We start from the raw sequence: 13,863 nt of genomic DNA, 5'->3' as shown, positions 1-13,863 counted from the left end.
AATGTAAACATTCTGAGAATATTCCGATCTGACAAATAGAACATTAGCTTATGTGTAATCTCGGTCTCTTTCTTAGATTCTCCCCAAAGTCACCTTAACAGTTTTCTTGGAGATAGGGTTTCCATTATCACAATTCCGCATCCCTGCCCAAAGGTGCTAGTTGAGTGTGCTTTCCCCTTGGCCGTTCTGAGATTTGGGTGGGTTTTGGTGTGTGTGTGTATGTGTGTGCTCCCCTGAATTGCTGTGATCCCAGTTTTCTATGGCAGGAGATGTAATTTATATTAAAAATGTATATTAAAATATTAATATACTTTATATTATAATATTTATAATTTTTAATATTATATCATAGTATTTTTTAAAATGTATATCAAAGAACATTCAAGGCCTTATTTGCATAGTAGTTCATGTCTCCAAATTCTTACACTTAAAAGGATTTCTCCTGTGTATATATACATTTTTAGGTGAGGGGTCTCCTATACAGAAACCTGACCTCGTGACCCCAAAGGTTATCATGAAAATGCTTATTTTGCATATATTCACAGGACATATAGAAAGGATATGGGATTTCCATATATAAGGGATGGAATATATATAATACATATATAATATAATATATAATCCATCAATAAGGGATTTCCATATATGGGATATTCCACATATAAGGATTTCCATAGTTACATGTTAGAGGTTTGACGAAAGTTGGTAAGAAGCTATGAAATACATGAATTTAACCTTTGCCCATCACCATGTAAATCATTTGGTTTCAGAATGTTTGCCCTGGAATGAGTGAAGGTTTGTATTTTCTTCTTGTCAAAATGCCTGCGAACTGGGAGTGAAACAATGATGTTTGCAAATGTCACTTTAATGCCTGTCTGCGGGATCCCAGGCCGCTGCTTTTATATCCTTAAAACCTTGAAGCCTCTGGATGTAAGGCAGGTAGGAGCAGTACATAAAGGGGCTTTAAAAAGATCCGATGACAGTGTATAGTGATCAGAGAAGGAAAAATGTGAGAATCCATGCCGTTCCTGCCTTGCCACCGGGAAGCAGGTGAATGAGGGAATTATGCCTTTTATTTTGCTATAAAACCATTTCAAGGGCAGCCTGGGTGGCTCAGCGGTTTAGCACCACCTTCAGGCCAGGGCAGGATCCTGGGGTCCGGGGATCGAGTCCTGCGTCGGGCTCCCTGCATGGAGCCTGCTTCCGTCTCTGCCTCTCTCTCTCTCTCTCTCTCTCATAAATAAAATCTTAAAAAAAAAAATTCAAAACAAGCGTCATCGCTGAAGCATTCTTTCCCGACATTGTCTTATGCCTTTTTCCCACTTGCATGTCTACAGCGCGACCGGCTGAGGCTTGAGAAGCGGTTTCTCCCAGGAAGCTGGGAAGCTTTGGGCCCGTGGTGGACCCACCGGGAACACATTCTACCCAATAACTGCTGTTGGTTTCCCATGGTAAATAGGATTGTTGCTCTCAGAACTGCAGGTGATGGAGGAAGGGTTCCCAGCAGGGCAACAACGCCCAGGCAGGGAGTGGACTCAGGAGAGAGCCCCCAGTGTCTCAGTGATGTACAAAAACCAACTAAAAACAAAATAGATTCACTGGCCCAGCTGCTCCTGTTTAGGAAGACTTTGTCTCTCTGAGAGGGGATTAGTGGTCACACCTAAAATGAGGCCTATTTAAAGGATTCCACTTGTTAAAACGATCAGTTAATCATTTAGAAATGACGCACAACAAACGTTCTTAAAGGTCGCTGTGAGTTCTCACGTGATTACAAACCACAGCCAGCCCTTTTCAATCCTATCAGATTTACCCAAAATCTGACCAATGGCTCTTTGGCGATTGGACCAGTGGGTAGACTAGGGAAGACTGTTGTCCCTGATCCCCTACTTTCCTTGAAGAAAGGAAAGTAGGCCCCGAAAAGACACTAAAATAGAGCCAGAAATTTGCATTATTTCCTAGTATTGAATGTAGAGAGCAGGGGAGTCGCTGTTTCGACGGGATCCTATTCCATTTGCACGAGTGGGGGCAGGGAGGTTTGCTGGAGGTGTGTTTGTTGAACGTAGCTGTTGGAGTCTTTGGCTTACACACTTCATTTCGTAGCTGTCACGTTGTCTCGTGGGAATGTTGTCTTTCCAGTACTTTGCAAGAATATGTGTGTTCATCATTTTGCTGGATCTCCTTGGAGGGATGAAAGGAGCACGCACGATCAGCGTGTTGCACGGAGGCTCTTAACCCCGTAGGACCGGAGCACTAAACAACCTGTTCAGACGTGGTCTGCGGCCCAGTAGTTTACGTTACAGACTGCTTTAAAACTCTGGGCAGACGTACCTCTGTATCTACCTCCGTCTCCAGATGATCCACATCGTCCGCAGGTATTTTATATCATTATTTTTTTCCTTTTTTTTTAAAAAAAGATTTTTAAAATTTATTTATTTATCCATGAGAGACACAGAGAGGCAGAGACACAGGCAGAGGGAGGAGCAGGCTCCATGCAGGGAGCCCGACGTGGGACTCGATCCCGGGACCCCGGGGTCACGCCCTAGGCCAAAGGCAGATGCTCAACCGCTGAGCCCTCCAGGTGGCCCTACATCATTATTTTTTTAAAGATATAAATGCTAAAGAATTAAAAGGCAGAACAAACGCAGCTCCGCGTCTTTTGTTTACAGATAAGCTTTTGCAGAAGTTCTGTATTTTCTCCCCTTCCTTGTATTTACAGTCTGTGCTCTACTTAATTACCCCAAATATTCATGAGTTAGAACACTAGGTGCCTGTCCTACAGTTACTGGTGAAGTGCATTGGTTATGCAAATTGTTATAGGGAACCATCACTCATAAGCTATTTATATTCGTTTTAATAGGGGATGAGGCACCCTGTCTCGTCTCCTATAAATTCCTCTTTACAATCTATCAAATACAGAGAGATGCTCGGAATTAAATAAATGTGCTACTAATATTAGTGAATGATGCTTGAAATATGTCAGAGATTTTTGGACATTTATAATCACATTCTCCCAATCGCTCTGGGAATTGGCAACAAGGATGAGTGATAGGTGGTGCTTCGGACGGGTTGTCTCCCCGGCTTCCCGTCCCGCTCAGACAGACGACTTTATGCGGAGGCATGGGGTCGGCAAGCGGAGAAGAGAAGCCTTAGAGAGAAGGCAAACATCGGGGCGCCTGGGTGGCTCCGCCAGGGAGGTGTCCGACTCTTGGTTTCAGCCCGGGGCACGATGGTCTGGGTCATGGGATCTGGCCCCTCGTGGGACTCCATGCTCGGTGCGGAGTTTGCGTGAAGACCCTCTTCCTCTGCCCGTGGTGTGACGGGCACTGGCTGTGATGCACACCTGATGAGGCCCTGAGCTCTACACCTGAAACTCATGGTGAACTATGTTGGCTAAGTAAATTTAAACTAAAAAAAAAAAAATAAAAGAAAATAATTTTCTCCCTCTGCCCCTCCCTTCACTCACGGGCTCTCTCTGTCTTTCTAAAATACATAATTTTTTTTTTTAAAGGAAGGCAAATATCCAAGAGAGAATGAAGGGAGCAGTCATTCCTTCATTCGTCTGATGTTTGCCGATGGTCACATCGTCCGCGGGGGACGTGGAGAAGTCGTGGTGCCTACTTGCAAGATTCCGAGACTGCGGTGGCGAGTCAGAGGTGTGAGGAAACGAGCACTTTTTGCCGTTGCCACCTGACCTTACCTCTTGCCACAGAGAGCACGTTCCTTGTCTTAATCGTCCCCCTGTAAGGACGCGCCTCGGCTTATTCCCAGGCCCTTGGCTGCGTGGCTTTCCCGCAGCTCTTCTGTGTGGGACTTGTTTTCCTCCAGACGTGGAGAAGGACCATCTGGCCAAGTGCGTGGCATCTACAGTCACCGCGTACGACCTTCTTTGTTTCTGTCCATTTGGGGCCGCAGCTCAGGAGCACCTGATCCCGTGAGAGGGAAGGACGTCTTCCCTGAACACCGACCCCCCTCAATCTGCCACCAGCCACCGATGCTGGTAGTGACGGCCTCTAAGGCCACAAGTCTCCTGGGGTTACTCATGGCAGCTCTCACTGGCCTTACGCATGGATTTTTACATCTTCTTGCACTTGGCCTTGCACACAGGAAGTGGTTTTTATTATTTTTTTCACTGAATAAATGAGGCTGAAGTTGGTTCCTGCGGAGCTTAGGGGTACACAGTCTACACAAAACCAGAGACAGGTTTGGATTGGACCGGCCCCCTCCCTGCCTCGCCCCCAACACAGGCACCGTGGTCCTCAGCCAAGGACCTGGCTCCATCCTATCGTTTTGGTCCATTTTATGTCTTAAAATATTTGTGTTTTATGGAGGAATCTTTTAGAGGTAGATGTAAGTACTGGAGCTTCAGTGGATAAGCCCGTAACTGGAAACGCGCCCTTTAGGTCAGGGCTTCTCACTGGCTGGGGGCTCGCTGGGTTGTGAGGCGGGACCTATAAAGCAATAGAGTGTGTGACGTTTGCTTTATATGTGAGCAAATTTATGACCACACGGACTGTATTTCTGACAAAATGAAACTATGTGAACACTAGACCGTTGGTGGGATAGTTAATATTTTTCGTTCAAGCAGTAATGTGGACTGTTTTCAGGGCGGCCGCCTTCCTTCCAAACGCATGAAGACGTCAGCTTTGTAGGAGAGACGGGGAGCCAGAGAGGGGGTAGCGAGGAGGCCGTGTTCACAGGTTCAAGTTTATTTTCTCTAATGGCAACATGTATGGAACTGTTTTTCTTTAAGTAGCACTAAAAAAGGAAAACAGGTTTTCAAGTCAAACATACCTTGGATTAGGTCCAAACTCTGTCATTCCTGGCTGGGTGATCCCGGTGAAATAACCGTGTCTTGTGTTTTACTTACCTGTAATTTAGGAGTAAAAATGCACTTCCTGTAAGATGGCTTGAGTTTCACATTAAATCGTGTATGTCCAGTGCTTCGCCCAGTTGTGCTACAGGCAGGGGGAGTAGACGTTGGGAAGGTGAGCAGGAGCAGCCCTAACTGAGCTAGACGTTGCGTGAGCGATAGGCTGTTTTTGTGGACGATACGTTGCTATTTGCCGAGCACCCTTTAGGTGTATCGGCCTCTCGGCTGAGCACCGGGGCCACGGGAATGTCGACCCCCTGCCGCTGCCGTCAAGGAAGTCAGTCCACCAAGAGGTCAAGCCCCTACACCAGTGTTGCAGGGTCACATGACAGGCTGATGTGGTGGGACACGGCAGGTGTCATGAGAGTGTGAGGAGGCCCCGCCAGGAGAGCTTCCCGGGGGCAGGGACCCTTGAGCTGACTATGGGAAAACAAGCATCAATCACTTGAATTTATTCAATAGGGGGTGAGAAAGGGAGGAGCTGGGTACATGCCAGTGGGATCCAAGCTCCTATCCGGTCTCTTTATTCGGTAGTTACACGGATTGAAGCGTTTCCCTTTTTTATGGAGTTTCTGCATTTTCCTTCACCTCTCCCTACCGGCCCAGGAACATCTAAAGGTGGGGGGCGATCGATCGCGAGGTGTCGCACCGTTGTAGGCGTGTGTTCCGAAGGGTTCCGAAGGGCCTCGCGGGGGAGACAGTGGCGAACGGGGGAGGCTGGCTGCTGTTCTTCTCGTAGCAGGTGCAAGGAGGAGGGCAGGGCAGCCTGGCCACGGTGACACCACTGCCGTACGTAGGCGCGTGGTACCTGGCATTGATCGTGGTGTGCCTCGTGCTCCTGCGGGTCAGCGGGAGGGCAGCTGGGACAGCAAGACGGCCACCAGAACAGCATTACGAAGGCCCCCTCGGGCCCAGTTCCGGATCCCGGTGGTCCCCACCTCTTTCCAAACCACCCTCTTCCAACACCTCTTGGCAATTCTATTTTTCTGGGAAACCCACTTGCATCAAAGATAACTGTTGTTTCTGTTACCGGGATGCAAATCATTCCTGGGCATTCCTGGGTCGGTGGGATCTGTGCGGCTTGCAGTTACCAGAATTATGCAAACAGCCTCTTTTTAAGATTTCCTTAGAGTATGTGCTGCAGAGGGAGACGAAAACGCTTCGTGGAAATTGGACATTAAAATTGTCTTGAAAATACATTTATAATTGCACATAAAACAATGTGCATGTGAGCTGTGTGGCTTTATTTTTAATTATCTGTTTTTTAGTAAACATTCCGCTAAGACTTCGAGAAATAAAATCCCAGGGCCTCGTAAATGAATAAATAAAATATGAAGCGTAATAAAATCAGATGATATAATGCACATGAAAAATGGGACAAGAGGAATATAAATAGAAAATATATATAGTCTTGTAAGACTAACATTGTGCTCCTTTATGAAATAAATATCTCTAGAATATCATAAGCCAACAAGTTTTAAAATTTAGAAATGCAGTCTATTATGTTATCTTACGTTTTACGTCTAAAGATTAATGTATTTATATTTGTTTTTGTTTTTATTAATCCTCGGAAACAGCCTTCAGCTGATTCCCACAACCTGACTGTAGCCCACGGATGCTACCTTTTTACAAGGGAAAACATATAAATTTACATTTCATGACGTGGCTTTATTATTGTCAATGAGGAGAGTTTTATTGTATCAGATTTTTTCCATTCCTTTGTAACAAAACGGTCTCAAAAATCGATAAGACAGCAGCCCAGATAATAAATAATATGTGGAAAAGTAGGCCACTCTGCATGAATTCGTGGAGAAAACGGGTGTGCCCAGACACAGGTCGGCGAGGGGGTGTCAGGCGCTGCGCTAGGGCTGGAAGAGCTCGCGGCCCTGCCGTGCTCCCTCCTGTCCTCCCGCAGCTCCCGGAGGTTAGCGTCCCCCCAGCAGGGCCCAGCGCAGCCTCAGCAGTCCCTGGTGGGCCCAGGGCCGGGCCGGGGCCATGTGACCCGCCTGGGAGGGCCCCAGTGGTCATTCCTCAGGGATGGAGGACCCTAAGGTACCCGTGACTCTGTCCCTAAGGGAGGGCACACATCAGGCGTGTGCAGGGCGGGGGTGCAGATCCTAGCGAGAACAGAAGCTAGGAAAGAAGCAAGGTCGAAGAAAAAAAAACCCACAAAACTTTTTTTTTTCTCTTTTGGGGTCCTTTCAGTTTCCGTCTGCCAGTGACGGGCTTCTTCTCTTCAGTCTCCCCTTCAACCTTTTCCTTGCAGTCAGCTGGGGAGATGGGGCTTCGGAATGGACGGGGGCGGGGGGGTGGGGAGACGGCCTTGCACGTCACCTCGTAAGTGGACTTCCAAAAGCCCTTTCAAAAAAGGCGAGACGTGAGGGGGCTGCTGCTCACATGCATTTGCAAGGATGTCAAACATGTGTCTGAAAAGAGGTCAGACGTGTGTGTGACAGTGAAGGAGGCACATTACGAGTCCTGGAGAACAAAAAGGCCACGACATTGAGATTCTATAATGGGGTCGTGGTTGCACAAGGCGCTAAAGTCTTAAGGGTACTTTAGGTTGGTTGACTTTTTAATGGGACGAGAAGTTTCTAGATTGGGGAGGGGCTGATTTTCTCTCCTATCCTATCTCGGTCATCTTTTTTTTTTTTTTTTTTTTAAAGGTTGTATTTATTTATTCGAGAGAGGGAGTGAGCAAGCGTGAGCGAGAGAGCCCGAGCTGGGAGAGGAGATGGGGGAGCAGAGGGGAGCAGAGGACCTGCCGACCGGGAGCCTCACGCCGGGCTCCATCCGGGACTCGGCATCATGAGCTGAGCCCAAGGCAGATGCTTCATCGACTGGGCCCCCCAGGCGCCCCCCACCTTGACCGTCCTGTCCTGTCGCTCCTTCCGGACAGGCTGACCCCGAGAGGGCGCTCAAAGGACACCCTCGGGTAAGTGAGCTTTCCCTTATGGCTACAAAGAGGTTAGACTTTGGCTTTTGAGTGTTGAGAGCACTTAACAGTTGGGCCAACCCACTGGGGGGACGGGCTGGCTGGTGTCCCCGGACAGCGTGGGCAGGGGCCCGGCACCCGGAGGCCGTGGGGGACACGTCCCGCTGCCACCCGGGCCTGCAGCGGCTGCCTGTGGTCCTGCTGCACTGGGGACCGGGGACCGGGTGGGGTTGAACCGCTGGGGAAGGCTCTGTCCCAGCCCGATGCGGCGGGAGTGAGGGTTGCAGGCCCCCGCACGACAGGACAGGCCTCGGCGGCTGGAGGCCCCAGGGCGCGGAGAGGAGGTCGGTGGGCCGCACCTCCTGGTAGGACTGGTTGGGAGCAGCGGGGCCAGGGCCTCCCCGAGCTGCGGGCAGGGAGCCTGGGCCACGGGGCGGGCGGCCCAGCAGGAGGCCTGCTCTGCGAGTGCTCGCAGGTGTCCCCGGTGCGAGCCGAGCCGAGGGGCCCTCGTCCCCACAGAGGACCTCGCTCTGGCTTTCCCCGGGATCCACCCACCCCATCCTCCATCCCGACTCCCTTGTCTACCTGCCTCCAGGAAACCCCAGACCCTTTCCTTTTCTTTTGAGATATTTCTCCTTAAATCTCCCCCTGGCACCCGCCTGCGTAAAGTCATCTCCTTACCCGGCAGGTGCAGAGCGTCTTTCCCGGCCTCCAGGCTGCGTCCTGGGTGGGAGCGGAACCCCTGCCCTTGCAAACCGGTCCCCTCCCCGCCAGGTACCTTGGCCCCTCGGGGTGGGGGGCCCTTTGCACTCCATTCCTGGCTGGAAAGGAGGGACTCAGGGCGGATCAGACTCTGGAGGCCGAGTGACGTCTTTTGCATGTGAAACCGTCTTCGAGATTTTCAAAGGGCCTGAATGTGTCCTTCGACGTGGTGAGAAGAGATGCTAGAAATGACTGGGTTTGCTTGGTTGGTGCTGTTGACCGACTGCACAAGGAGAGGGGCCAAATCAGAGGAGACACTGAGCTTCCTCTGGGGTCGCACCGTCTGCTGCACGTTAGTGTCACCAATGCTTCAGGGATCGGTGCCGTTGGAGAAGTTCCCAGGGAATTGTCATCGCCCCTGGGGTCTGCGATGTTCTTACCAGGGTCCTGGGGTGCTGTGCTCGATAACACACCACACCACCTCGTGCTGTCGAGTCTAATTTAAATTATTCTCTAACGTTAGCTTGCTTGCGACTTAGGCCGTGGGCGATGAGGGCCTGCAGTCCTCTGATGACACAGTATTTCTTCCTCCCGGGACCACTTCGACTACAAGCACCCGGACGCACACACAAACTCCCAATACATGTCAGATGGCAGCGACCTATCAGGTGGTGTGCGAGGCCCTGACGAGCAAGTGGGTGGACAGGTTGGTGGTCTGTTGGTGAAGAGAGACAAGAGACCAGTCATCAAATAGTAAATGAGAGTCAGAGACGACGACGATGGTTATGGAGAAAATGCAGGCTGATGTGATGAGGAGCAGGAGGAAAGGCCAAGGTAATCATGGAAGGCTTCCTGGGGAGGTGGCGCAGGTTGAGGCTGGAGGGTTATTGTCGAGGCAGCCACGAGACAACTGGGAGAAGGGCCTTTCCGCCTGGCGCTGGCCTCCACGGGGCCTACGTGCTGGGTTAAGCAATGCTTCTGTTTGCTCAGTAAAATCTTTTTTTAAAAGATGTTATTTAAAAAATAAAATAAAATAAAAGATATTATTTATTTATGCACATGTGGAGGGGAGGGGCAGAAAGAAGGAAGAGCAGGCTCCCGGTGGAGCAGGGAGCCCGATGTGGGGCTCGAACCCAGGACCCCGGGGTCACGACCTGAGCCAAAGGCGGACGCTCAACCCCTGAGCCACCCAGGTGCCCCCCCCCCCATAAAAATTTTTCGCCTGACGTGGCAAGTAGGCTCCTTTCAAGAAAGCATTTGCTTTCTCACCAGTTTCGTCTACTGATCAAGAGCCAGTTGTATTTTTCCCCCCCAAATTTGTTTATACTGGTTGTGTGATCTCAATTATGCAAACTGATGAAATGCGATTTTGAGAAGAGAATCACTTTTATGGAAATGAACGTCAGTGGTAAGGGAGAGATGCTTCAAAAGGCAACTTGCTGAATTTTTGCTCTCGCGTTAGGTGGAGGCAAGACAGCCATCAAAGTCGGAGAAAAATTATAGAAATATGGAAATATTTTGGACTTAGATTGCTTCACAAGAGTCTTTATGTTTTGTCACCAATTAAAGAAATTGAAACTGAAAATACTTGACAGTGTGGTACATAAAGACAGATGACGCAGAGCTATAAAAAGTGGACCCGCGACCAAAATAAATTAATCTTGGCTCTTTATCAAATGACGGGTGGAGGCGTGTACATTTATGTTTTGGGTTAAAACAAAATGTTTATTACCGGTGTTTTACCACTTTGACTTATTTTTTTTTCTTTTAACTGACCAACCCGCTGACCTGATTGGGTAAAATAAAAAAAGCACGGTATTATTTTTCTCCTAAGAATGAGATCCCGCTGTCATATTGCTCTGTGACCTTTTATTCCTATTTGGTACACCATCACGGACACGTAGTTTTAGGTGCTCTAATATTTCACTAGGCGAATAGAGCATCATTTTATTTTATTATTTTATTTTTTTAGCTACTTACCCTGGTCAGATGTTTAAGGGATTTGAACTTATTACCACAATGATTGGCCTTATGCACACATATTTACTGATTTTCTCAGAAGGAATTCCCAGCAGGTGAATCTTGGGCTTAAAGCCCGGCACGTGTCTGGGAACTTGGATGTCACGTGTCCTTCTGGAGCGACCTGGTTGGGAGGTTCCCTGAGGATTTCTGAGGCGTCTGGTAGCCGGGGGGTAGGGTGCACCGCTCAAGGGCGTGTGGGCACCAAGGGCCCCCGAGTCCAGGCGGCGCGAAGGACGCCGTGAGTAGAACCTTGCAGCGAAACCTAGGACGCGGAGCCACAGCACGGCAGCAGCGCACCCCGCAGGGTCACCATCGTCTGGCGGGACGCTGGCTTCTTGTCACTTGAAGCCTTTATTTTGAGTCACCAATAAAATGCAGCAGCAGGTGAACTATTTGGGCGGCAGAGGCCCTTGTTGGCTCCCTGCCTCCGCGCACTAGAGGCTGCCCCTCGGGGTGCCCGGCCGCGGGCCGCACGCCTGCTCCCTGCTGCACGATGTCCCCACAAGGCCGCCTGCATCCTCCGCTCACCGTTCCGGGTCCCAGGAAGTGCCCTTCTTCAAAACGACCCTCAGAGACAGCCCTCGAGGGACACAGGGGCGTCGGCTGCAAACCCCTAGAGGCCGCCCCGTGGCCGCGAGTCCGATGTCACACCGTTTCCGCACATGGCTGTCCCTGGATGTCTTGGGGCTGATGATGAGGCTTCCCGGGGTTTCCTGCTCACCGTGGTCCTGGGACTGTCAAAACCCCCCTTTGAGAGCGAGACTGCTTGAAGGTGGAAATTAAATTCCAACCAGGATGCAGAGCCAGGAATTCCCGCCACATCCTCTGGAGATAACAGCACCTCTGGCCACCCTGTGGCCCGAAATGATTTCGTAAGGGCCCCTTTCTCTTCCAAAGTCAAGTAACGACTTGTGGACTTGAAGTGCTCTCCGTGGGTTCTAGCCAATGTCTTCACTCCCGCCGTGGCCTTGGAGGGACGTGCGGGCCCACCTGCGGAGCAGATCCCCGAAGCCCCCGAGGAGGAGGCCGGGGCCCTCTCCAGAAAGCTCCCCTCTTCCCAGGGGGGCAAGCTCACCCCAGACGGAGCCTTGGGAAGAGGTGATGCGGGCGAGCCGGGGGTGGCCACCAGGTTCCGAGGAAATGGAAAGAAGGGAGCTGATGCCTAGTCGGTTAATCAGAGGCAGGCTCTCCGAGGAGGGGCCTGGGATGGGCCTTGAAGGCCAGGCGAGGGGCAGTCGGCGGGTGCGGGGGATGGTGGTCAGCAGGTGTGGGGGGCGGTGGTTCCCAGGGTCCCTCAGGATGAGGGACTTTAGAAAGAAGTGACCATCCCTAGGAGAGGGGAGCAGAAGGGCCCGGTGCTCATGCCAGGGCCTGGGGCTTAGGGTCAGTCTCTGAATCCCCAGGCCGTTGGTCTGCGACAGGGACGGGGGTGGACAAGTGGCTGGTGCTGGGGTCTGGGTTTCTGGGGCGGGCTGTGGCCTGGCGCGTGGTGGGTACCCGGTGCCGACAGGTGGCTGTTGCAGGGCTGGGCCCCCTGGTAGCCCGACAGTGGCCTTCCCTCCTCCCGGGAGGTGCGGGAGCCTTGGGATTTTGGTCTCTTGCTGCCCCCCACCCAAACTCCCCAAAGCAACGATCCTTCCTACCCATGGCTGCGCCTCCTTGGCTGAACCTACAAACCAGGGATCATAGGTTTAATGAGTTCCTGTTCCAGGTGAGGAGTTAGACTTTTTAAGAATTGGTGGATATGGACATTTTGTGTTGCTCGCGGCCCGGTGTCGGACTCGTCAGCTTTCACGTAGGCCTCGGCGCAGTGGGTCACCTCACGTCCCCGTTGTCCTCCCTCTAGCCGACCGTGATACGCTGTCATCGTGTCCCCGTGCACAAGCTTTACGCGAAGAGTCTCCCGGTCTCCCGGGAGGGGTATTTTGGAAAGCAGCTCTACCGTTAAGAGGGAATGCGGAGTCCTCGGATGGCGTGGAGACGAGGCCTCCCAGAAAGCGTGTCTGTGTTCTCCTTTGTTGTGTCCCCATCCCCACCCCCTCTCTTTAGGCTTCCACTTGACAGTTTTAACAGCTTTAACTAACAGGTACAGTTAACACAGAGTGTGGCCGAGTCTGTTCGGGCCGCTGCAATAAATATATCACGGACCAGGGGCTTCTAAACAACAACAATCCATTTCTCACCGTTGTCGGGGCTGAGAGTCCAGGGACCAGGGACGGCCACCTTCTTGCTGTGTCCTCACGGGGCACAAGGCGGCCGGGGCCTCTTGTGTGTCTCCTCTTGAAGGTGCTAATGTTGTTGGTGAGGGCTCCACCCTCCCGGCCGCGTCCTCTCCCCAGTGCCCACCTCAAATACCCCTGGGGCTGAAGGGTCACAGGGTGAACTTATAGGGAGAAACAAACATTCCGACTACCGCGCGGCACGTTGCGTGCGTCTATGACACGACCGGACCCGTGCACGGCCCCCTGAGGCCCTCGCCACCCTGGGGGTAGTGAAGTGTTCACCACGCTTAGGAGATGCCTCATGTCCCTGTTCCCTCACGTCCGGGCAACCAGCCACCTGCTTTCTATCACTATCACATGTTCTATTTTATAAACTCAGACTGACACAGTCCAATGCGCCAGGGAAAGCCCGTTGCTTACCCAAGCATCCATTGCCACCTCCTCCTCTTGAGTGCGTCCTGACTTCCATCACGGAGAGCAATGCAATCTCTAGAAGATTCTTTCCCAGCCTCCTCTGCAGAGAGGACCTTGCCAGGGATGCGTAAGCAGAAGCGTTCCAGGAAACTTCTGCGAAGACTGTGCACCGGGGGCAGGCTCGGCTGGGGAGGAGCCCTCTGTGTGTCTCCATCCCGCCCCCCCCCTCGCCCGCCGTGGGGAGAGCTCTGGTCCTCACTGGAGCTCCACCTGCACCTTGGCCTGCGGGGGGGACCTTGACGCTTGAAGCCATTTACCCATCTGGTGGGACGGAGAAGCACCTGCACTTCTGACGTCACTATGGTGCTTCGATTCTACACCTGCACTGTCTACATCTGGGCTTTTACGTGAGAGGGTCACAAACATCTAGTTTTCTCAAGCAACTCTTATTTTGCTGTTTTTTCTTGGGAGCGGGGTGGTGGATGCCCTTGACCCTATCCTGACAGGAACATTCACGCTTCTAGTTTTGCTTCCTTAGAGAAGTCCTAACAATGCCACCTGCTTTCTTTTTTTTTTATAAATTTATTTTTATTGGTGTTCAATTTGCCAACATCCAGAATAACCCCCAGTGCTCATCCCATCAAGCGCCCCCCTCAGTGCCCGTCACCCATTCACTCCCACCCCCCGCCCTCCTCCCC

At 51.4% G+C, this 13,863-nt stretch overlaps 1 long non-coding RNA gene across 1 annotated transcript; it reads right to left on the bottom strand.

Annotated features, from left to right (window-relative positions):
• Positions 1-7,514: 7,514 nt before the first annotated feature.
• LOC125754303 (uncharacterized) lies at positions 7,515-12,896 on the bottom strand. The gene is made up of 2 exons (XR_007408202.1): positions 12,713-12,896; positions 7,515-9,222 (listed from the first exon to the last, which is right to left on the bottom strand). It is a non-coding gene; the product is annotated as an uncharacterized LOC125754303 (long non-coding RNA).
• Positions 12,897-13,863: the final 967 nt, after the last annotated feature.

The sequence above is a fragment of the Canis lupus genome, chromosome 34 (genome assembly GCF_003254725.2).
Source record: "Canis lupus dingo isolate Sandy chromosome 34, ASM325472v2, whole genome shotgun sequence".
Classification (NCBI taxonomy): domain Eukaryota; kingdom Metazoa; phylum Chordata; class Mammalia; order Carnivora; family Canidae; genus Canis; species Canis lupus.
The sequence above is the reverse complement of the archived record's forward strand: the minus strand, read 5'-3'. Positions and strand labels throughout refer to the sequence as shown.